The 5,584-nt window shown below is 54.0% G+C and overlaps 1 pseudogene; it reads right to left on the bottom strand.

Annotated features, from left to right (window-relative positions):
- Positions 1-379: 379 nt before the first annotated feature.
- Positions 380-1,416, bottom strand: LOC136480422 (uncharacterized; annotated as a pseudogene).
- Between the last annotated feature and the right edge of the window lie 4,168 nt (positions 1,417-5,584).

Raw genomic sequence — 5,584 nt, forward strand, 5'->3', positions numbered from 1 at the left:
GACGTGCTGAAGCTCATGTCGTACATCGTGTCGGACGTCAGCCACGCCGGGTTCCTCACCAGGTCCAGCGCGAACCCGAGGTAATCTCAAAGTCCATGTCGGGTTTGCAAACTGAACCGAATAATCTCAAAGTCATGTAAACAAACTTGTAGATCGCTTCTAGCTCTACAATTTTTGTTACTACACCTTTCGCTGGATCGGGCTGGTTTGAGAGTTTGAGGGAGCCGAAGATTGAGTTTCAGCTTGTATATTTGAGGTGGTATTGATCAGTTCATTCATTTCAGAAATTTTGAACGTGGCCGACTGTTCAGAAGCTTGCTGCTGCGTGGCCTCGCGCGCTCGGCCGGACAGGAAGGGCTCACCGGCGTCGAGGGCGGCGTCACGCTGCTCCAGCGCATGGGCCCTTCTGTGCCGCCACCACCGGCATGGAAGCTTTCGACGACCACCTCCGACGTCTTGAACCCAGCGTCCATGAACAGGCTGCTGATGCCCTGGTACTCCGTATCCCACGCGCGCCGCGGGCCTGGCCCACCCGTCGAAGTCCATGTCGCTCAGCACGAACACCCTCTTCACCATCATGTCGCTGCAACTTCTCCTTGAGGTTGGCGCCGTGCAGTTTGTGCAGATGGTGCGTCTCGTCGAAGGTGATCACCCTCCCCTTCCACGGCTCCTGGCTCAGCTCCGAGATCAGGAGCCCCAGCGCGACGGCTGCCGAGACCGCAGGGTCCGTGGCGGCAGTACCGGTCATGAGCCCGAACACCGTGATGCAGTTGTCCAGCCGACCCTCCGCGGATAGGGCGTACACCATGCTGCGCCACTGGAGCTCCGCGGCATCGTCCTGCTCCCCCTTGAGAGCCGCGGCGATCAGCTCATGAGGCAGCACCGCACCCGCAGCCATCCTCGCGTGGGCCGTGCGCACCTCGTCGAAGAAGCCTACCATGCGGGGCTTGTCGCGCTTCTGGAACGCCTCCTTGTACCTTTGCATCGCCACAGATGCCACGCGCTCGTACGGAAGATCGTCCAACTTGCCCGCGCTCACCCGCGCTCATGTACACCTCCGGGAGCTCGAGCGCCTTGCGCAGCGGCACCAGCACCTCACGGCCGAGACGATCGCGGACGCGGTAGCTGTAGTGCTTGTCGGAGAGGTTCAGGTAATCCTGTCTCGACTCGCGCGGAAACATGCGGCGGGCGATGGCCTCGCAGAGCAGGGTCGTGCGGTCGTAGGACGAGCGGAGCGACGAGGTAGAGGATCTCGGGGAGGTCCTTGAGGCAACCGAACCTGGCGAAGTTGGCGAGGGTGAGTGGGTGCCGCGCGTGCATCCAGAGCGCGGCAGCGTAGAAGCCGTCCCTGTCGGACTTGCCGAGGCCGCGGACGCTACAGTAAAGCACTAAACCCGGCCATGCATGCACCTGCATGCGCGTGAGAAGGGTTTTTTTACAAATGTGTTTTGAATTTAATGTTAAATAAATAGGTATGGACTGCAGTGAACCATTTTAAAAGTTTATGGACCCAAAAAGCCACTTTGGAAGTTGATGGACCCAACTGAAACTTCCTCACAAGTTAATGGATCTCTGATGCATTTAACTCTTTTTTTAAACATTGTTGTCCATGTTGGCATGTTTCACAGCCATGTGATTAGGTAGGTACATATTCTTTTTTTATTTTTAATTGTTTTTTCAACATATTTTAGTCCACTGTTGTCTATATCTCACGGCCGACGTAATTAAATGTGGCACTTTATTTTATATACGTCTAATCACTACAATAGAAAAAAAATAAGCAAAATGACACATATTATCTTGGAGAAAAAATAAAATACATTTCAAAATTTTATGAGCAAGGGTGCTCAAACCTAGGATCAGACAAAATAAAAGCAAGAGTCTTACCTTTGGGCTACAAAGAAGTTTCAATTATCTTTTGCAGTTCATTCTATATTATAGTTTGTATAGAAGCGAATTGACTTAGGCTCTGGAGCACAGGCGCCAAAAACTGACTGCGGCCATACACACATACGAATAAAACTGAAACATGTGGTTTTGTTTTTATATAAAAAAAGAAGAAAAAAATTAAGCCAAAATGGAATTAAAAATGCCTCTCCTGAGCCTAATTTTTTCTCTTGCGCAGAAATTAGAAGACCTCCTATCTTTCTCTTGGGCCTAAACCACCCTCCTCTCTTCTTTTTGCAAGCCCAGCTCGGCCCCTGAGTGGCCAGCCCAACGCCCTTCCCTTCCGGCCTGTCGACCACCTCTGGCCCAGGCTCGTCCCTTCCTCCAGCCCAACGTTTTTTAGCAACTCCACAAGCCCAGCTCATCCCCCTCCTGGCTCTTCTCGCCAAAGCGGCCCAGCTAGCCTCCCAGTTTGCCTCACTCCCTCCCTCAGGCCCGTTCAGAAGACAAAAAAAGTTATCAAAAAGTGTGGCATTGGGGGTTTAAACGTGCGACCACATGGGTTGGAACACACAGCTTCACCACTGAGCTAAAAGAATGTTGGTGTCATATTGGATAGTGCAGATTTTAGAGTAAATTGCACCGTAGGTCCTTAAACTTTTTGTGGATTCCCGTCTGGGTCCTTGAACTTAAAATGTTACCATCTGGGTCCTCGATCTATCTGTCCCGTGCACTAACAGTCCAAAACATGCCACGTGTGCTCTAGGAGCTGATGTGTACATTGCCACCGTGGATCTTCCTTGCATGGATCTTCAAACGCACACACGCATGCGTGCTAGGCACAGGTGCATGCACGATGCGTGCACACGTCGGCTTCGGTCGGATCTTCACTTGTGTGCCTAGGAGCCACATTGCAGGTTCGGCCGCCTCTGGTCATTGCGCGCGTACAGCACCACGTCCGGCACCTGGTTGATCCTCCTCCGGCTTCGCGCGACTCTCCGGTGGCGTGCGGCTCCTCCGGCTTCGACAAAACTGGGCGTCGCGCACTAGTAGAGAACAGACCTTTCATCCGAGGCCAAAATGGGCTCTAGTCCCGGCATTTTTTGCGCCCGGGACTAGAGAGACCTTTAGTCCCGGTTGTTGTATCCAACCGGGACTAAAAGTCCCTGCCCAACAGCTACTGCGCTCGGCACAGTGGCAGGGGACCTTTAGTCCCGATTGGAGACACCAACCGAGACTAAAGGTGGACCTTTACTCCCGGTTGGAGCCACCAACCGGGACTAAAAGTCCTCCAACCTTTAGTCCCGGTTGGTAACACCAACTCGGACTAAACACTAATACAGAGACGGGCTTTACTCCCGGTGGGGAACCCCCTTTAGTCCCGGTTTCCCACCCGGGAGTAAGCATCCGGGACTAAAGGGGGGTCCTTTAGTCCCGGGTCAGGAACCGGGACTAAAGGGGGACCTTTAGTCCCGGTGGGTAACACCAACCGGGACTAAAGGTCCTCCCAGCTTTAAAAAAAAATAATGCCTCCCACCGCTGCGTCCCGTGAGATTCGAACACAAGACCTCATGCATTGCCTCGCGCGTAGCTTACCACCCCACCTACACAACACATCTGACAATGGATGGGATGCTTCCCTTTTGAACTAACCCATCGGGGGACCTTTAGTCCCGGTTCGTGTTACCAACCGGGACTAAAGGGTCCTTTAGTCCGGGTTGGTGTTACCAACCAGGACTAAAGGGTCTACCTTTAGTCCCGGTTGGTGTTACCAACCGGGACTAAAGGTTGAGAACTTTTAGTCCCGGTTGGTGGCTCCAACCGGGAGTAAAGGTCCACCTTTAGTCCCGATTGGTGTCTCCAACCGGGACTAAAGGTCCCCTGCCACTGTGCCGAGCGCAGTAGCCGTTGGGCAGGGACCTTTAGTCCCGGTTGGAGACACTAACCGGGACTAAAGGTCTCTCTAGTCCCGGGCGCAAAAAATACCGGGACTAGAGCCTATTTTAGCCTCGGATGAAAGGTCTATCCTCTACTAGTGAAAGGACCCTTTAGTCCCGGTTGGTCTCCCGGTTGGAGCCACCAACCGGGACTAAAAGTCATCCAACCTTTAGTCCCGGTTGGTGTTAACAACCGGGACTAAAGGGTCCTTTAGTCCCGACCCTTTAGTCCCAGTTGGTAACACCAACCGGGACTAAAGGTCCCCCGATGGGTTAGTTCAAAAGGGAAGCATCCCATCCATTGTTAGATGTGTTGTGTAGGTGGGGTGGTAAGCTACACGCGAGGCAATGCATGAGGTCTTGGGTTCGAATCTCACAGGACAGCGGTGGGAGGCATTGTTTTTTTTAAAGCTGGAAGGACCTTTAGTCCCGGTTGGTGTTACCCACCGAGGGTTCCCCACCGGGAGTAAAGCCCGTCTCTGTATTAGTGGCGATTAGGTATACGTTGGCTTCCTCTCCCTCCTGCCTGCCGTCTACGCGTTGAATGGCGGTCGTATACATGTGCATGAATATGTGCTGCAATTGCTAGCTTCTTCCATTTAGCATGTCGTGAACACGCTGACATGCATGGCCCTGTATCGTGTACAAGCCCATAGACTTGTTGCTAGCTTCTTTCCCTTTAAGCCAGTAACCGGCCGTATGTACATGCATGGCCAAGGCTTCTAGAAGGTTTGGGACTACGCCGTTGCTGGCGTCGCACACGGTGAAGGACAGCACGTACGGCTGCCCCGGCACGGTGCAGATCACCTGCGCGATGGCGGTCTCGCTCCCTCCCGGCCAGCAGCTCCACGGCGCGCCGGCCCCACGATGTCGCCGTCAATGTACTTGATGGCCTTGAGCGACTCCACCATCCACCCCGGCAGCAGCAAGTGGTCGTCCACCACGCGCGACCTCGACCTTGTTGGCGTCGGCGACCCAGGCCTAGGCGTACGAGTCCCAGCCATTGCTGTGGTTCTCACGGTACATGGTCTGCATGGCCACCAGGCCCGACTGCCCCGACGCGGACACGTTCAGCTGCTCCGCCTGCGCGCACGTCCGCGTCGCGCTGAACGTGAGCGAGTCATATGGCGGCCGCATGCTCGTCGACGAGCTTGATGGCCTCCCTGAAATCCCTCTCGGACCCGACGTTGAGCAGGCGCTTGGCCTCCACAGCAGCGGCACCGCGGCTGTGCAACGCATGGCGCTGAGCCGCAAAGCGGCGGAACACGCCGTGCAGGTCGACGACCACGCCGGCGTCAGCGGCGGCCGTGAGGACCGGCAGGAGGCAGAAATCCACCTCCTGCACGACGACCCCGAATGCGTAGGACCAGAGCTGCCAAGCTCGAGGCCGTCGACGTTGAAGATGCCGCGGCAGAGAAGGTCCCCGAGCAGCACCGCGAGGCCCTTCCCCTTAGGCTCCACGGTGGCATGTCCATGTCAGCTCCTAGCGCACGCGTGGCGTGTTATGGACCGTTAGTGCATGGAACAAATAGATCGAGGATCCAGATTATAACATTTTTAGTTTCAGAACCCAAATGAGAATCTATAAAAAGTTTAAGGACCTACTATGCAATTTACTCCAGATTTTATATCTTAAGTACTATGAGATGCCCATTTTCATGTTCCACGTCCGTTTCAACCAGTTTTTTTTTTATGTAAAACCAGTTTATAATAATTTATTAATTAGCGACCCTTTTCACATCCGTTTCAACCAGTTTAGT

The sequence above is a fragment of the Miscanthus floridulus genome, chromosome 9 (genome assembly GCF_019320115.1).
Source record: "Miscanthus floridulus cultivar M001 chromosome 9, ASM1932011v1, whole genome shotgun sequence".
Taxonomy (NCBI): domain Eukaryota; kingdom Viridiplantae; phylum Streptophyta; class Magnoliopsida; order Poales; family Poaceae; genus Miscanthus; species Miscanthus floridulus.